Here is a 19,035-nt window from a genome sequence, read left to right as displayed (position 1 = left end):
ACATGTAAAAACAGAAAGGTCAATATTTCCGAGTTATAAGAAATATTTATATTGTTCTGTACATTGGTGCAGAGCAATAGCACAGTGGCAAGGTGCTTGCCTTGCACGCAGCCGACCCGGGCTGACCTTGGTTCTACTCCTTTGCCCCTCTCAGAGAGCCCAGCAAGTTACCTAGAGTATCACCCCCGCATGGCAAAGCCTGGCAAGCTAAGTGTGACATTTCGATATGCCAAAAACAGTAACAAGTCTCAAAATGGAGATGTTACTTGTGCCCGCTCGAGCAAATTGATGAACAACGGGAGGATAGTGCTATACAGTGCAGTTCTGTACATTATCAAGTGACCTGAAAGAAACAATATTCATGGGTAAAGGTAAAGGTAAAGGCCCTCCCGTTGATCGTTGATTTGCTCGAGCGGGCCCAGTAACGTCTCCATTGGAGACTTTGTTGTTACTGTGTCTGGCATATCGAATACTCTCGGTAGCTTGCCGGGCTCTCCGAGAGGGGCGGAGGAATCGAACTCGGGTCGGCCATGTTGGCCGCTTGTAAGGCGAACGCCCTACCCGCTGTGCTATCGCTCCACACATTCATGGGTAGTATTTGATTTTGTATCATCCTGCCAGTTAAGCTTATCTTTTTACTAGAAATGAAATGTGCAAAGTGAAAGAAGGTAGAGCATAAAAAGTTTTGTTCACTCAAAAGTCAATTTTTGATAATATTTAACATTTTATGGGAAAGTGATTTTCAATTTTTATTTATCATATACCAAACTGATTATTCTGCAGCCATAGTCAGTTTTATGAAAGAGATAATTTACTTATTGACTTAATTTATGTTACGCAGGAATTGATTTGTGTTATATTTCAAAATATAATTGTGTTTTGTATCTTTGGTGTTCTTGTCACTAATTTCCAAATTGGAGGAATTAAAAATAAAATCAATGTAACATTCTAACTTTAAGAGTGGAAAGTTTCTTCTTACAGACAGTAGTGTTTGTTGTCATTCAAAATTACAGCATTGAATGAAAGTCCATAAAAGAATTAGAATATTTATATGAAATTTCTGAAGAAAGGAATTATGTTAATGTGAAGTTTCCATTAAGTTATAATATCTCAATAAAGAATATTCTTTTTTTTTTCTTTTGTTGTTTGCTTTACCATAACCAGTGGTGTTCAGGATTTAATCTTTGCTCTATGCTTAGGCATCATTCTTGGCCAAACTTATGGAAACATATGTAGTATTGGGGACTCAACTAAGATCCTACCTGCTCTACTATGGCTCTGGCCCTGGAGAATATTATTTTAAGGAGATTATGAAATATTACTCTGCACATTTTCCCCATGTATGCGGAGTTTCTATACTTGATCTTAGCCAAAAGGCAGAGTCTCCAGCCTCTGCGCCTGGCTGTTCTCACAGGGGCTCCTTGGAGTAGGGCGGATTGAGTTTTCCTCGCCGCCCCGAGTAGAGACCTGCAGCTGAAGACCTCCAGTTCCAGCCACAGCCATGCTTAAGACCACTCTCCACATGTCCGGATGAGCCTCATGCATGAAGGAACTGACAGAGGAACTCAGGTGTGCGGGACCCAGGGTTTAGATCTCCAAACCTGCTCAGTTTGGGACTGGGCCTCCTCCACCCAGATCCCCCATCTCCAGTATGTAGGCATTACACCCACCAACTGCCCTCCATGCCAGATAATCCCATCAACGGCTAAGACCCAGAGACTATAAAACCCAGCTCCCAGAAGCACTTATTATCTAGGTCTTACTTTTGCAGAATTGGGTGGGGAGAACAACTTTATAAACTGTAGTTGAATAAGTTACAACTGCACAGAATTTCATTGTCCTTTTATCAATTTTACATTCTAACTAATTTTGAGACAATTACTTAAGATGGTCTGAAAATTTGTTGATAAAATAAGTTTTTCAAATATACCTCTTGTACGGATGATATCTCGCTGGGTTTTAGTTTGGAATGTACGGTAAAACATGCATATTATGTAAATATACACATTCACACTAATATAATTTTATAGTTTTACAGTACTCAAGGTTTGCATGTGTGAATAGACAACTAAATTTTTTCTATGAGTGTGCTTATATTGCTTTTAATGCATTCAAATACCAATAGTGTATTTGAGAAAGAAACATGCTACAAAACAATTGATTTGAATTACTATTCAGTAAGTGTCATCATATGTGAACATGGTTTGTAGTATATAAAACCCACCTATTAGTTTCCTGTCTTGTTCTCTTCATACAGCTTAGATTCCTTATTAATGCTTATTATATCTCCTTTATAGATTCTTTCAGCTCTATGCTACATTAACTTGACAAAAACCTAAACTTGTAATAATGAGCTATCCAGTACCTAATCATTAACACAGAATATAACAGAACTAGGAAGCTGGATAGTCAGGATTTACACTTATATTAATTAAGTTCCATTATTTTTCTGTAGTAAAATAACTGCCTTTCTTTGCAAATTTTTTTATGTCATGTCCCCTCTATCCAAAGTTCCTACATTGTTTCCTATATCACTTTCAGTTCATATATATTTATCATACTTCATTTAGAAATAAAAGGTAGTAGGGGTCCAGAAGATAGTAACAGTGGTTAGAATTTGCATGCCTAATATATATCCCACCAAGGTTCGAATGTCACACTGTGGTCCCACACCAGAAGGTGTGTCCTAAAGACTCCCAGCAGTGTTGAGGTGGTGCATATATCCCTAGAATTTAGGGCAAAACCAATATTGCATTCACGGACTCTTACCTTAACACTGGCCAGTTGACCTGAGATGGCTGATGAGGTCTTCAAGGCCTACTACATCCCCACCTCTCATCCAGAAATATACATTAGCTAAGTACATTTACCTCTACTCAGTCAAATCTAAAAAGCAATGAATACTAGTGCCATCTTTACTTCTTGTCCTTCCATTTACAATGTGGAAAAATCTAATGTAAAATTTTTTTAAAAAAGAGAGAATTCACTCAATTTTCTTCATAGTTTGTTTTCTGGAAACCATTAAAATTAGTATTTCAGTGGGTTATCTTTTTCATCTTTAAATATTCTTGAATCACAAAATGTCCACTCTATCATTCTCATCAGCATACAGACACATACTTCTTATTCATAATATGTACATTACAATCTTGGAACTGGACTTAATGAAATGTGAAATGGATAGATTGATGGATGAATGGATTGGATGAATGGATTGGGTGGATGGATGGCCAGATATGGATGAATATGGATGGATATGGATGGATGATTTTCAAGGCTTACTCCTGGTGTGTTCAGGGATGACTTCTGGTGGTGTTCAGGGACCAGATATAGGTGTCAGGGCTCAAACCAGGGTCAGGCAAATTCACGACAAATTCCTTAACCCCTTTAGTATCTCCAGCCTTCTTTGTTTTTCTCAGCAATGGTTTTTTTTGCCTAGTCTTTACCAAGTACCAATAATAATTTGCTGAATCTTTTACAATCATGACATGGAAATAAGTACTGAGAATAATGAAAAAGCAAAACAAAACATATATTTGCAACATGAATATTCATATGACTTTTTTAGGAAAAGAAAAAAATAATCAGGATAGAAAAGAACAAATGAAAAAATTCAATTAAATTTAATGACCTACTAAGGATTATAGTTTATGTTATTCAAGTACTTGAGTGTCTTCTTTCTCATTCTCTTTTCCTTTCCTTGGTCTTTTATTTCATTTTTATTGCTTGGTTCTGGCTCTGCTCAGAGATCACCAGGCAGTACTTAAGGGACTGTATGCAGTGCTGGAGATCAAACTGGGAATTAAATGGTATGGTCATAGGCAAGGTGAGTGCCTTTTCTTCTGGGCTATTCTCCCACACCTGCTTTATGTTATATAATATCTGTAGTTGAGAACACTTTAACTTACTGTGTTCTGTGTTGATGTCTTTCACGGAATTTCATTTGAATGAAGGGCCTGCTGGTTGATGGCTTTATCTTTAAAGGCACATTAGTATTATGTTTTTCAATTGCCTAATCTCTAATTGCAAAATGTTTTGTGAAGCAAGGCTTGGGTTCTCTTCATCTCATTCTCATTTATTTCCTTTTTCAAGTTTCTTCTTTTTGATATGGAGAATTAGTTAGTAAATGTGGATGATGCTGCTGAAAATGACCTTCTTATTGACAAAATGGTGCTAGCAATTTCACACATTGCCAGTTTTAATGAGATTAAGTGGGGTGGGTTGGATTTTTTTTTTTTTGGTTCTGAATCTTCCTTTTCCTGATGTTATTTGAGGATTCATTTAGCATGCCCTGTCCTCTCCTAGCAAAGGAAATACAAGAGCAAAAATAAATCCAAACAAAACCAAAATCAAAAACAAATATGCAGGTCTAAAAAGTGCTAGTATTGCTCTAGCAGAGGTGATTAATCTCACCTTATCTTGACTTTTACATTTTTCAAAATAATTTGACAGTGCCCTTTGAATGGGCATCATGCCATACAAACAGATGGACAGGGAAGTAGGTAGCTTAGAGACCATATTTATTTGTCAAGTTTGTTTATGGAGAATAATTTTCATAGCCAGAAGGGTAAGTGTTGCTCTAAAAATTCTTTTGCTTTAGGAAGACAATTCCTCTTTAAGAAATGAACTTAATTTGAAAAATAAAAGTAATTATCTCTGGTTCATGGTCAGACATGAAATAACACAGACCAAATAAATTACTATTTTTTTTGAGAACAGTATTAAAAACAGATGTTGTGCAATACTTTCTTATGGAGTTGACCTAAAACTTATTCATAAACTTGATATATATAGCAAAAATATGTTCTTAATAAATTACAGTAAAAAAGTTGGAAACTTTTACTATATATTCCTATTTCCTTAAATAGACACATCATTAATTTCCTGGAATTATTTTTTGGTAATCCCTGAAAAGGCAAACTAAACTATTGAGCAATTTTTATCTGATATCAGGGAATGCATCCTTTACTTATCTCCCAGTTTTTTTCATATTTAAGTTATTCTAATTGTTCAACACATACTACTTTTTCAATATATATGCCCTTTCTTCATATAACTTTTTCAACTATGTCTTAATGATTTTTAGTGCAGAGAACTTTAAGCTACCTGACTTAATTATTCTTAAGCATTTGATAATTATGATACTATTATAAATGAGGTCATTTTAAAATTTCACTTACTGACATTTCATTGTGTAAAGAAACAAGTGCCATTTTTGTATCCTCTTAATTTTGTGAAACTATGCATTATTTCTCACAATTATTTGGAAGATATTTCTATATACAGTATAATTTTCTATGTATAATAGCAATTACAAACAGAAATAATTTCATTTATTATTTTGGATGCCATTTATTTTCATTTCTGGCCTAATTGTTCTCTAAGACCTTCAGTATTATATTAAATAAAAGTGAAGCAATGGATCAACCTTGAGTTTAGAGGAAAGCTTGTAGAATTTCACTACTGAGTACGATGTTAGATCTGAGCTAATGCCACTTAATTGTGGTCATAAAATATGTTTGATATGATTGCAGTCTTCTTGAATTTATTAGAACATTTTTGTAGATAAACATATGATCCTTCCCTGGGAATTTTGCATGTGTACTTAAGGAAAATGAGCACTCTTGAGTGTGCTAAATGTGCAGTCTGTTAGATGGAATGTTCAAGATAGGTCTGTTAGAGTTACCTAATGTGGAGTGAAACTCCAGTATTTTTTGTCTTATTATATACAATCCATGGTGTATTGAAGTTCTCTCATTATATATTGTATCTATCATTATATATTAAATATGGTTTAATATATCATATTTCTCCCTTAGGGCCTATAATGTTTTCTTATGTATTTACATACTTTGTATAGTTAGGTCTTTCTATTTTTGATATAAGAATATATTTACAGACTTTCATGGGCTGGAGTGATAGCACAGCAGGTAGGGTCATTGCCTTGCACATGGCCGACCAGACCAGGGTTCAATTTCCTCATTCCTCTCAGAGAGCCCAGCAAGCTACCGAGAGTATTCCACCCTCATGGCAGAGCCTGACAAGCTTTCCCATGGAGTATTTGATATGCCAAAAACAGTAACAACAAGTCTCACAATGGAGTCGTTACTAGTGCCTGCTCAAGCAAATCGATGAACAAAGGGAGGACAGTGCTACCATGCTAATATTCACAATAACTTATTACATTTTTGATGAAGTGTTCCTTTTATCATTATGTAATGACTTTAGGTCTTGTGATATTCTGATTTTAAACTGATGAAATTAAGCGCCAGGTGTGTTGGAACATACCCTTTCAATGCAGATCTGGTTCTCTGAGTCTTGATTTTGGGTTAGAGACCACAATGGGCAGTTGACCAGGGTGTATTCCCAGTGAGTTGTTCAGTTTCCTAGGGGTGATTAAGAGACTGTGTGGTACCCAGAATTGAACCTGGGCCTCCCACATGCAGCCGTATGCACTAGTGCTTTAAGCTCTCTTCCAGACCTCTCAGTACCAGCTTCAAATTTAGGACACTATTTTGGAACCTATTCCATTCACTCCTCAGGAAAAATATAAAAATTGATGGGCCTCTTCTGATTGTACATCCGTGTGTCTAGGTTGGGGATTATGGAAAATTTAAGTCTTACCTTTCCCATTTATTTCTTTGTAAATAGTATTTTTTACCTTATATGTAGGAATGTTCAGCTAGTGTCTGGGTCTCTTTCAAAGGAAATATCCCTGTGGTTGTGTTTTTTTGCATAAGCACATAAATAGGAGAAAGAGCTGTCAGGAACCTGCTAGGTCTGAGTTTTTGGATGACTTAATATACATTTAGAAGAAAATGAAAAACTTTCTAAGAAACTTTTAAAAAGTCAATGTAGTTTTGGGTTGTTTTGTTGTTAAGAGAATGTTGTCATTAGGATATTAATAGCCGAAGGCCATGCTGCAGGCACAAAGTTTCTATTTGTTTTCTGCAGGAATGATCATTTGTATTTACTTGAAAAGGGAAAATGTAACTCCAACAATCTGGAGTTTTGGTCAAAATGATAATGTGATTATCCTTTTTTTTTTTCTCAAAACGCATCTAAAAACTTATTCTAGCTGGCAGAGTTACTAAATCATTGTTCATTGTCTTACAATAGGTGAGATGTTCTCATTGATTAATGGGGCAAGACTGTATTTTTGTTGGTTTCCATGTGGCAACTACATAACTACTGATGTCTTGACAAGGGTACTTTGTTGTGATAATGAGGTATGGGACTCCTAGGGTTGGTGCTGATTCCCTTCTAACTTATCTTACATTTTTATGTTGTTCTCCCTTCTGTTTCCTCAGGCTTTTATTATAATTATTTATAAATTAATGTATAGAATGGAAATATTAGAACATGCATTTTTTTATATTTCATCTTCACATATAGCATTTTATATTAGGATTTGCACTTTCAGATATAATACCGATAAAGGCATATGTCATGTATATCTATATTATATATAGATATATGCATATATATCTATATATAAAACTTTGGAATTATTTCTCCTTCCTCTTAGATAACTCCTGCTCATTTATTTGGAAAATATTTTCATCCTTCAGAATCAGTGTGCAGAAAACAAACTTGAGAAGAATACTGAAGAAGTAAATAACATGGGCGAAGTAGTTATTCTTGCATGCGTCATGAGGTTGTGATACTTAATTTTCAGTGTTATTTAATTTGAATCCATTTTGACTCTTACCCACTGGGAAATTTGGGCTTGATGTTTAACTTTGGGTGCTCAAGTTTTTTGATCTGTAAAATGAAGTGGGACATATAAAGTGTTCCACATAGTATTTAGCACATAATAGGTATGTAACTTGTTCTAATTCTGCTTTAATGGTTCGCACAAATTCCAAGGACTTATACTCTGTAGAATCTTTTCGGAATATAGAAATGAATACTGAATGTGTGTACACCTAGCAAGTGTTTAGCAAATACTTGCTGAATAAATGAACCAAAGATGTTCTATTTGTGGCATTTCTTTGTTTAGCTTTATAGACATCAGAATCAGACATCAGTGACGTGTTTCATTTTCTATTCTTTATAAGGAGAAGTAAAGTAAATGGTGTCTTTCTCTGACACTAATATTGTGGTTTTTCTTCTTCAAATCTTAAGTAACTTGAATTTAAAGGTTATGTTTATTAATTTTAATGAATGGGCATCCATAATAATTCAGTAACTTTTTAGAGGCTGTGTGTATTCAAAAATAAATTACAAGGTGGCCTTTCAGCAGCTTTCTCTCTCTCTCTCTCTCTCTCTCTCTCTCTCTTTCTCTCTCTCTCTTTCTCTCTCTCTCTCTTTCATCCCACGTGTGCTCCCTCCCCCCCGCCTGTGTTCGGTTGTCTCAAGCTGCTTCCTTCCACCCCACCCCCCCACCCCAGGCTGCAGAGGTATCAACTGCAGTTTATTACAATCTCCTCTCCTTTTTCCTCTGATTCTCCTTCTGCTTCTCTCTCTCTCTCTCTCTCTGGATCCCCCCAGCTCACTCTTATAGCTAGTTTATATAGAAATCATGTAGGTTGGGAATACAAAGGTGGCGTTGAACACTAATAAATCAACAAAGAGATGTAAGGCCACTCCTCCAGGATATTAATTCAAGGACAAAATCTCATCTAAAGAGATTATTCCAAATTACTGGGAGATCTGTTCAAGGGCAGTAATCCATTCAGGGTGTGTTGCTTTCTTCTTTTCTCAGCTAGTAATCCACTTAAATAGTTGTAGTAAATTTGCTTCTAATATTTCTAGCAATGTCATTTTGTATGAGCACAGTAAGAGATATATCAAGCTTAAAGTTTGGTTCTAACTGAGGATATCTCACTATATATTCCAGACCACAGTCCTCAGGCCAGGTTAGTCTTCCTATGCCCAGTAGGGTCCTTGTCCAGTTGTTACATGACAGAATTTGTCTATGATAATGCTCTTAACTTACAGTTAAGTATTGTGGTGCTTTGGCCTGGCCCATTTTGATGCCAGGGTAGCTCACAGCTTGCCATGTGTCCATTCAGTTCCTCATCAGTAGCCTGCTTTTGTGGTGCTAGGAATGAAGGGCAACTGACGCTTAAGTTGAGAAAGCAGATTTCCCGGAGTGAATATTATTTGGGGTCAATAAACCCCAGAGGATCGCAGGCATGCAGGTCCTGGGCTGAGATCTCCAAGCCTGCTCAGATCGGGGCTGAGCATCCTCCACCCAGATTCTCCATCTTCCAGTAGGCAGGGGTCACACCCACCAACTGTCCCCCTTCCCCCCTCTCCCCCGCGCCAAGCAATCCGATCAACGGCCAAGACCCAGAGACTATACAACCCAGCTCCCGGCATCTTATTATCTTGTTCTTCTTGTTCTTACTTTGGACAACCTGGCAGGCTACCAAATGTAACCTGCCTACACAGGCAAACTCTGGCAAACTCCCCGTGGCATACCCAATATGCCAAAAACCAGTAACAATGATGGGTCTCATTCTCCTAACCCTGAAAGATCCTTGAATATGGCACTTTTTAAAATCTCAGGGCTAGGACAAAGGAGACGTTACCAATGCCTGCTAGAGGCAATCGACGAACAACAGATGATCGTGATTGTGATTGTGATCAATTATCTCCCAAGTTACAAAAGCATAATATTAACTGTCTTCCTGTGTCCATACTAAAAAGGGCATTGCTTTAAAGTAAACTATGCAAAAGACATTAAGAGAAGGAGAAAAGGAATATTTAACTTACAATACAAGTTCAGTGTACTTAGAAGGATCTGACCTCACAAATCGACAGAATCTGAGTACGGGATAAAAGTGACTAACTGGTTGGGGAGGAGGACACAAACAAGAGTTTACAGATAAACAAAGCAATGGGAGTGACTCGGGAGCACTGTGATAGATTATCCCAATAAACCTAAACTCCCTGTGGCAAAGGAGAAAGAACAAACCAATGTTATCCTACAGGGGGCTAATTGATTAGCTATTATAAGATCATATATAAATTAAGTGTTACCGAGAGATGCAGAGACTTTTTAACTTATATCTTTAGTTGGAGATATTTTCACTACACAAAGTAACCAGCATTAAGGGGAAACAAAAAACCATGTCAAAATACCAGCTTTAGTATCACAGAATTTCTTCTCTTTGTTACTTGGGCACCCTAGAGAATCTGGTATTGTTTTGAGTCTCTTTTAATCCTATCTATGAGAATAACAACTATTCAAGTTTATAGCATGCTGAAATTTAAAGCAGAAGTGAGTTGATAATTTGATAGTGGTTTAAAAACTGCTATATATTGCAAAATTTAGTGTTTATACACATACCGGAAAAGGTGTGGGAAGAATTGGAACCACACCAGGCAATTCTCAGGAGTCAATCCTGACTCTGTGGTCAAGTGTAACTCCTAGTAATATTTAATGAACATTGCAGTGCCAGGGTCAAAACTGGGATTGACTCCCTGCAAGGCAAGAACTTGGACCTTCATACTGTCCTCCAGCAGGATCCCCAAGCTCCAGCAGAACCCGGTTGCTGCCACCCACAAGACCAAGGCCACCTTAAACTCTTCAGGTGAGCGCAAGGGAGAAAAAGCAGCAGGAAGCAATTGAACATATTGATGAAGTGCAAAATGAAATAGACAGGCTTAATGAGCAAGCCAGTGAGGAGACTTTTGAAAGAAGAAAAAAATATAACAAACTCCACCAACCATTTTCTCAGAAGAGATCAGAATTGATCACCAAAATCTCCATCTTTTGGGTACCAACATTTGTCAACCATCCACAAGTGTCTGTGCTGCTTGGGAAGAAGAATGATGAGGCACTGCATTATTTGACAAGACTCGAAGTGACAGAATTTGAAGATATTAAATCAGATTACAGAATAGATTTTTATTTTGATGAAAACCCTTACTTTGGAAAATAATGTTCTCTCCAAAGAATTTCGTCTGAATGAGAATGTTGATCCATCTTCAAAGGTCACTGAAATCAAATGAAAATCTGGAAAGTATTTGACCAAATGCTGAAGTCAAACACAGAATAAAGCCAGCAGGAAAAGACAGCACGAGGAACCAGAGAGCATCTTTACTTGGTTCACTGACCATTAAGATGCTGGTGCAGATGAGCTCAGCAAGGTCATCAAAGACGACATCTGGTCAAACCCGTTGCAGTACTTGGTTCCTGACATGGATGATGAAGAAGGAAAGGAGAAGATGATGGCGATGATGAAGAGGAAGAAGAATTGAAAGATATTGATGAAAAGAGGATGAAGATGAAGGTGAAGAAGATGAAGATGATGACAAGGGAGAGGAAGGAGATGAGGACGAAGGAGAAGACGACTAATGGAGCACTGACGATTTCTAATCTTTTTTAAATTTTTTCCAGTCCCTGGGAGCAAGTTGCAGTCTTTTTTGTTTCTCCCAACTCCCCCCCCCCCTCCGTCCCCAATTCCTGTGCTCAATCATCCTGTTTTTGTGGTCTCTTTTCTCTCCTATATGCCATGGTTCTCAACTTAATTTGGGGAAATACCTAGAACAGAATTCATTGGGGAAAGACTATACTGATTTCTATTTCAAATTAATTTTTATCACTTCTTGTCTCAACACAGACTTTATAGAATCCACACCATCCTGTTCTGTGGGTAAAAAGAGAGAACTTCTACACCCTTAGCTCTTCTGGAAGCTGGAGGGGCCAGATCCCTGTATACTAGTGCATAGAATTCTAGCTTTTTTCTTGCTTTCTCTGTATACTGGGCTTAGAGATGACACTGTCTCTACATGAATATGGATAATTAGCATTTCCCAACATGCATCTGTCTACTTTCTTTCATTTAAAAAAGCAAAAAAAATTTTTTTTAAATGGAGTTAAAGGAGGTCGGCAAAAGGGTGGGTTTGAGATATTTGAGTGGGTTAAGTAAACATTTTGAGAACATGACTTCTCCTTTGACATGTTTAATTGTGATGTTTAATGTGCATCCTTGCAGTTTAAGATGACACTTTTAAAATAAAATTCACTCCTAATGATAACTTGAGCCCTGCCACTCGTTGGGAGAATCAGCAGAACCTGTAGGATCTTATTTGAATTGATATTCTCTATTGTAATTTTGTTTCTGTTTTATTTTTAAATTTCTTTTTTGTTTCACTGGTAAGGAAAGATGCTCAGTTTTAAACCTTAAAAAAGTGTGTAAGTTGCTTTGTTACAATAAAAGTAAATGTGTAAACACACTAAAAAGAAAAAGATTATAAGGACACACATTTTATATTCTTCAGAAATGTCTATGACTAGATCATGTGACATAATCAAATGCCCTTTTTCATGCAAGCAGAGGACACGAGGTCTGGAAAAGATTCTGTGCTCAGCACACTGTTATGTGGAGAAGAGAACCTGGAAAGTACTGACTTCAAATTTTTCCAATGATGGAGAAAGATGTACGTTGATTATAAACAGTATCATAATGTGAAATTCTGAAGCATATTCATGATGACAGTTTACGAGAGGAAGAAACCACCTAATATAAGTCCATTTGGTAGAACATGAGGAAAAATGTGTTCCCTAGCTCTAATTAGAAACTGAGGAAATAAAAGTGACTTCAGACTATGTTCCTGGCATCAGGCAGAAGTAGCAGCTGTTTCAGTCTGCAGGGATCCCTCTAGGTCACTGGAATTCTAGCCGGTGTCCCAGTGAGCGCTTCCAACTTTGTGGGTTAAACATTTAATTCTAACCTGATCCCTGGAGCCTGGCTCCTTGCATTTGCTCTGGCAACAGTGCTTGGCAGTCAGTATTTGACTGTGTTTCCTGTTGGGTTCTTTCCGACATTATTTACTTTCCTTGACACGGGTTTGGTTTGTTGGCATACTCACAGCTTGACATATTGTTCAGATCTCATGTCCTTGCCTCAGATGAGAATATTTATAAATTTTGTTGACAGCATTTTTAGTTTGGAGATTAAGAGTCTATGAAAAAGGAGGAGACAGGTAATTGTCATCACTGGGTAGCAAATGAGCACTTTTAGGTAAAGCTAACAGTTCCTTTGGCATCAGGAAAAGGCACTGAGAAAAGCTGGCCAGAAAACAATGCAAGTCACTCCACCTGAGCGTTTTAGAATTTGATGGCTTATGAAGTGATTTAAATTTCATTTGGTTCTCAAAAATGTTGCTTTGGATCTAGAATTATTTATTACTTTTATACTGCATCTTTTCTTTTTCCCTTCCTCCTTTCATCCCTTCTTCCCTTCCTCTTTCTTGTTTGCTTTTTTCTCTTTCTATAGGTTTTTGAGGTGGTTCTCATTGTCTGATGGTAAATTGTTGTCATTTTTTATGACTCACAAATATATTTATGCATATATTTATTATTCCTTTTATTGCAATTAAATAAGATAAATATTGCATTGGAGGGCACTTTATTTTGAAGCTAATCATTCTCATATCATGCCAATACAGAAATAGCTAAATCGTGTATTTACTAAATTGTGATTTTTGGACTGAGGATTCTGTACCTAAATAGATAATTTCAAATTCAGATATTCTAGCTTTAGGCTAATCTTAAAGAGACCGTATATGTTTGGTCATTCAATATATGTCTTATTGAAATTAAATCATTTTTGTAAAGCATTAATTAATTGCATTAAGAGTTATTATTTAATCCTGAAATATGCATTTAACATTGTTGAGGAAACACTGTCACACTGTTCTCCCATTGTCCATTCATTTATTCAAGCGGTCCCAGTAATGTCTCCATTTTGAGATTCATTGTTACTGTGTTTGGCATATTGAATACATCACGGGTAGCTTGCCAGATTTTGCCGTGCAGGCAAGACACTCTCGGTAGCTTGCTGGGCTCTTCAAGAGAGGTGGAGGAATCGAACCCGGCTTGGCCAGGTTTGCTGCAAGCAAGGCAAACACCCTATCTCTGTGCTATTACTCCAGCCCATTGTTGAGGAAATAGAAGAAATAATAAAGAAACAATCTTTAAAAATAAAATCCATCAGGTACATTGCAGAAAAGATCAGCAAAACTCTCCATGACATTGAAGCTAAAGGTATCTTCAAAGATGACATGCCACTGACCAAAGCAAGTGGAGACAGAGATAAACAATTGGGACTATCTTAAACTAAGAAGCTTCTGTACCTCAAAAGAAACAGTGACCAGAATACAGAGACAGTCTACAGAATGGGAAAGGATATTCACCCAATACCCATCTGATAAGTGATTAATATTAAGGATATACAGGGCACTGGTTAAACTCTACAAGAAGAAAACATCCAACCCCATCAGAAAATAGGTGATGAAATGAACAGAAATTCTCTCAAAGAAGAAATCCAAATGGCCAAAGGGCACATGAAAAAATGCTTTTTATCACTAATCATCTGGGAGATGCAGATATCATCTCACACCACAGAGACTGGCCCACATTCAAAAGAACCAAAGCAATCGTTGTTGGCACGGATGTGGGGAGAAAGGGACTCTTCTTCACTGCTGGTGGGAATGCCAACTGGTTCGGCCTTTTTTTTTCTTTGTAGGAGTACTGCTATTTATTCAGCTACTGATTAGCTGATTGAATTGGGCATGAACTCCACCTTAATTTGTTTTTAATTTATTTTTTATAATTTTATTTATTGAATCACAGTGAGAGCAGTTACAAAGCTTTCGGGTCTAAATCCTGGTCATACAATGAAATACCCCTACCTTCACCAGTGCCTATTCTCCACCCCCAACAAACCCAGTATACCCCCATTCCACACCCTCCCCCTACCTGTGGGGCAGATGATTTCTATATTTCTCTTTCTCTACTTTGATCACATTCAATATCTTGACACCAGACCCACCATTATTACTTGAGATTTTACCCAACACTGAGATCTGCTGAAAAGGCAACAGAAGACAATTTGTTTTCTATTGCTGGTAATGGATAACATATGATGTCGAGTGGCTGCAGTAGTGGCCAAGCGATTTTGAAATTCCGAAATTTTAACATTTATATCTGGAGGGATTTCTGCCAAAACCTGCTGGGTTCCGAGATTTGCTCCTGAGTCTCCTGAATCATGTCCATTAAGCAGCTTGATCAGGAGTCAGAAAGGCCGTTCTTAGGAGACGACTTGGGGTCTCATTGGGACAGGGAGGAAAAGGCCGGCTCCACCTCTATCCCACGAGGTCCTGTGTGTCTTGTCACTGAGGGCCCAAACCTGACTGTTCAGTGGCCTCTGGAGGATGGTTGCCACTGAGCTGCCTAGGGGGAGCTGGCGGAGGGACAACACCCTTTCCCCCACTGGGGTGGCCTGGCGACAGTAACCTACTGTGGGGTCCAGACACATTTCTGCCAACAGCCACTGGGTTTTGAGATTTGTTTCTCAATCTCTTGGATCATGGTCATTAAGCAATTTGATCAGGAGCCAGAGAGGTCATTGGTGGGCAATGACTTGGGGTCTCGTTGGGTTGGGAAGGAAAGGACCGGCTCTACCCTCATCCTGTGAGGCCCAACATGTCTCATCCCTGCGGGCTCAAACTTGATTGTCCAATGGCCTCTGGAGGATGGCGGGCACCAAGCCACCAAGGGGGAGCAGGCGGAGGGACAGCACCCTTTCCCCCCCTAGGGTGGCCCAGCAACAGTAACCTAATGAGGGGTCTGGACGAATTTCTGCCAAAAGCCGCTGGGTTTCGATATTTTTTTCTGAGTCTCTGGGTTCATGGCCATTAAACAGCTTGTTCAGGAGCCAGAGAGGCCATTCATGGACGATGACTTGGGGTCTCATTGGGATGGAGAGGAAAGGACCAGCTCCACCCCTATCCCATGAGGCCCTGCATGTATTGTCACTGCAGGTCCAAACCTGACTGTCCAGTGGCCTCTGGAAGATGGTGGCCACTGGGCCGCCAGGGTGAATAGGCTATTCCCACCTGGGTTGGCCCAGCACCAGTAACCTACTGCAGGGACCGAATGCATTTCTGCCTAAAGCCGCTAGGTTTCTAGATTTGTTTCTGAGTCTCTGGGATCATGGTCATTAAGTGGTTTAATCGGGAACCAGAAAGGCCATGCCTCCAATTATATAGCTGAGCCAGAGGTGGCTTGTGGATGTGTCTCCCACATACCTAACTTTTCACCATTTACTTTACTTTGGCCCTTTTGGAAAACAGTCTGGATGTTTCTCAAAAAATTAGGAATTGAGCTCCCATTTTACCCAGCAAAAGCATTTCAGGAATATATCCTGGAGATAGAAAAAAAGTTTAGTTAGAAATGACATCTGCAATTGTATGTTAATTGCAGCACTGTTTACAATAGCCAGAATCTGAAAAAAAAACGAGTACCAGAGAACAGATGACAGTTTAAAGAAACTTTGGTACATCTATACAATGGAATACTATGCAGCTCTTAGAAAGATGTAGCACTGTAGCACTGTCCTCCCATCGTTCATCGATTTCCTTGAGCTGGCACCAGTAATGTCTCACAACAAATTGTGAAACATGTTACTGTTTTTGGCATATCGAATACATCACGGGTAGCTTGTTAGGCTTTGCCATGTGTGCTAGATACTCTCAGTAGCTTACCAAGATCTCCGAGAGGGGTGGAGGAGTTGAACCTGGGTCTGCCCCATTCAAGGCAAAGCGATAGAAAAGATGAAGTCATGAAATTTGCATATAAGTGGATCAACATCAAGAGTATCATGCTAAGTGAAATGAGTCAGAAAGAAAGGGAGAGACATAGAAGGATTGCACTCATTTGTGGAATATAAGGTAACAGAATGGGAGACTAACACCCAAGAATAGTACAGATAAGGACCAGAAGGATTGCTCTGCAGCTTAAAAGACAGCCTGCTCACATGCTGGGCAAAAAGAAGGCAGCTTAGATAGAGAAGGGACCACCAAGTAAAGGATGCTGGGAGAGCTTGGTATAGATGTTTGCTGAAAGTAGACTATAGAACGAACATGATGGCCACTTAATATCTGTATTGAAATCTATAGCACCCAAAAGGAGAGAGAGCAAAATGGAACACGCCTGCCACAGAGGCAGGGGGGTGGGGGGTGGGGGGAAGGATACTGGGAACATTGTGGAGAATGGGCACAGGTGGAGAAATGGGTACTCAAACATTGTATGACTGAAACATAAGCATGAAATTTTGTAAGTCTGTAACTGTACCTCACTTCGATACATTGAAAAAAAGAATAAAGAAAACAGTTTGTGAAAATAATTTTTTCCATTCAAAATACTGCTATAACCATTATTATATTGTATGCTTCGGTTAGAACTGTGAATTACAGGTACTTTGTGTTATGTATTTGCTTAGAAGGTATCAAACTGTTGTTCTCTTTTGAGAGTCTTTTCAAATTACCTGCTTTGGTTTTAATACCACACCTAATAGTGTTCAAGGCTTACTCCTTTCTCTGTGTCCATGCAGTGCCTGGGACAAAACAAGGACAGGTCATGAACTTTACTCCCTATTTTGTCCCTCTGGCCCTAAGATTCAGTGAAATTTGCTTGTTGTTAATTTTTTTCACATCACAAGTCATAGAATAATTAGAATATTTTAGTGTCTCTTCTTATATCTACTGCACAGATTTTTAACATATATACTCTGAAAAGTTCAATTTCATAATTCTAAATATGTCTTCACACTTACTGTGCTGAGTTCTGTTTTCCTAAAAACAAGGACATTTTAAAGTAAACAATTGGCTTAAATCACCTGAATAGAGATGATCAATTCCATTAATCATTAAGCATTGTGGAGGAATACTAATTGTTATTAATTTATTCTTTCTGTTGTGCAGACCACATTCAATATTGCCAGCAAGGTAAAGGGAGAATGAGGGCACGTGGTATCAAGGATAAAACTCAGGACCTTGCACAGACATAGATTGTATTCTATCATTAGAACCATATGTCTGGCCTGGAATGATTATTCTTCACTTTATAAAAACTTTTATCTAAATTTCTCGTGGATTTATTTCTTTTCTACCTCTATAACTCAGCGTTTGCATAATCAATAAGAATTTAGACACCAATATTTAAAAACTCAGTTTTTTACTTCTAATATTTTTTTATTAACTAAAACATGGTTATTACCATTCTTTCCCATAATTTGTATTTTCCATTGTTTTCTTCCATAAACTATATTTTCCTTTCATAGGCAAATAAGTTTAAAAATAAGAACTTCTTGATAGAAAACAAAAACTTTCCATGCTAAGTTGATTTTATTTCCTCACATTAGGATTTAGAAACTTAAACAAACACATCACTGATTTTATGTTATTCTCCCTTAGACAAGAGAACAATGAGCAATTAGCATTGCAAATAGTTTCAAAAGTTCTTTTTTAACAAGATGAAATAAGAGACCTTATTTTTAACATGAATTAGCAGATCTCTGGTAGTCTATATAAAGTAGTTTTTACAAATTAAATGTAATTAGCCAATTTAAAAACTGTTTTTATAATAATCCCAAAATAATTGTGAACTTTACTATTCTGATATTATCTCAAATGTAACAATATTTAAATCCACTCACATATGCATAATATTAGAGCATGCATAGTTAAAACTATTATACACTCAGTTTGTTGCAAATTTGTCATTAATGTATATTCTCAAAAAGGTAATTTGCATTTTAACATTTTAAGTGTTACTTGTTATACCCAAATTATATCAAACTATATTCAAATAAAAACCATGTTTTAAAATATTCAAAAATTAGAGTTCCAGTATGTATATAAAACATATTTTATATAATTATTTTAATATTCAATTGGGAACATACTCTACTTAAATAATATGTGCATACAAGCTATAACTGCATGTGGATTTCTATGTCACTATAAATACCATAGTTTATATGTCTATGTTCTTATATCTAGATATGCTTTGGAATCATATGTCCTTATTTTCCATTATAAAGTTAGATTAAAAAGATGTTTTTTACTGGGCTATTTGTACTAAGTAATGCTATTGCAGAAATAATATTTTTAAGTGATATGCTGAGAACTAGATGAAAACAAATCTCTAAAAATAGTATTTAAAGAAGGAAGAAGAAAAGAACATGACATTGTCAACAGTTTTCTCTTAAGATTTCCAAATGGAATTTTAAG

General features: G+C 37.3%; 1 pseudogene; it reads left to right on the top strand.

Moving 5' to 3' along the window:
* The first annotated feature begins 3,811 nt into the window (after nt 1-3,811).
* Nucleotides 3,812-11,311, top strand: LOC130027645 (protein SET-like; annotated as a pseudogene).
* The last annotated feature ends 7,724 nt before the right edge of the window (nt 11,312-19,035 follow it).

This window comes from Sorex fumeus, unplaced genomic scaffold (assembly GCF_029834395.1).
Source record: "Sorex fumeus unplaced genomic scaffold, SorFum_2.1 ptg000037l, whole genome shotgun sequence".
Taxonomy (NCBI): Eukaryota; Metazoa; Chordata; class Mammalia; order Eulipotyphla; family Soricidae; genus Sorex; species Sorex fumeus.
The sequence above is the reverse complement of the archived record's forward strand: the minus strand, read 5'-3'. Positions and strand labels throughout refer to the sequence as shown.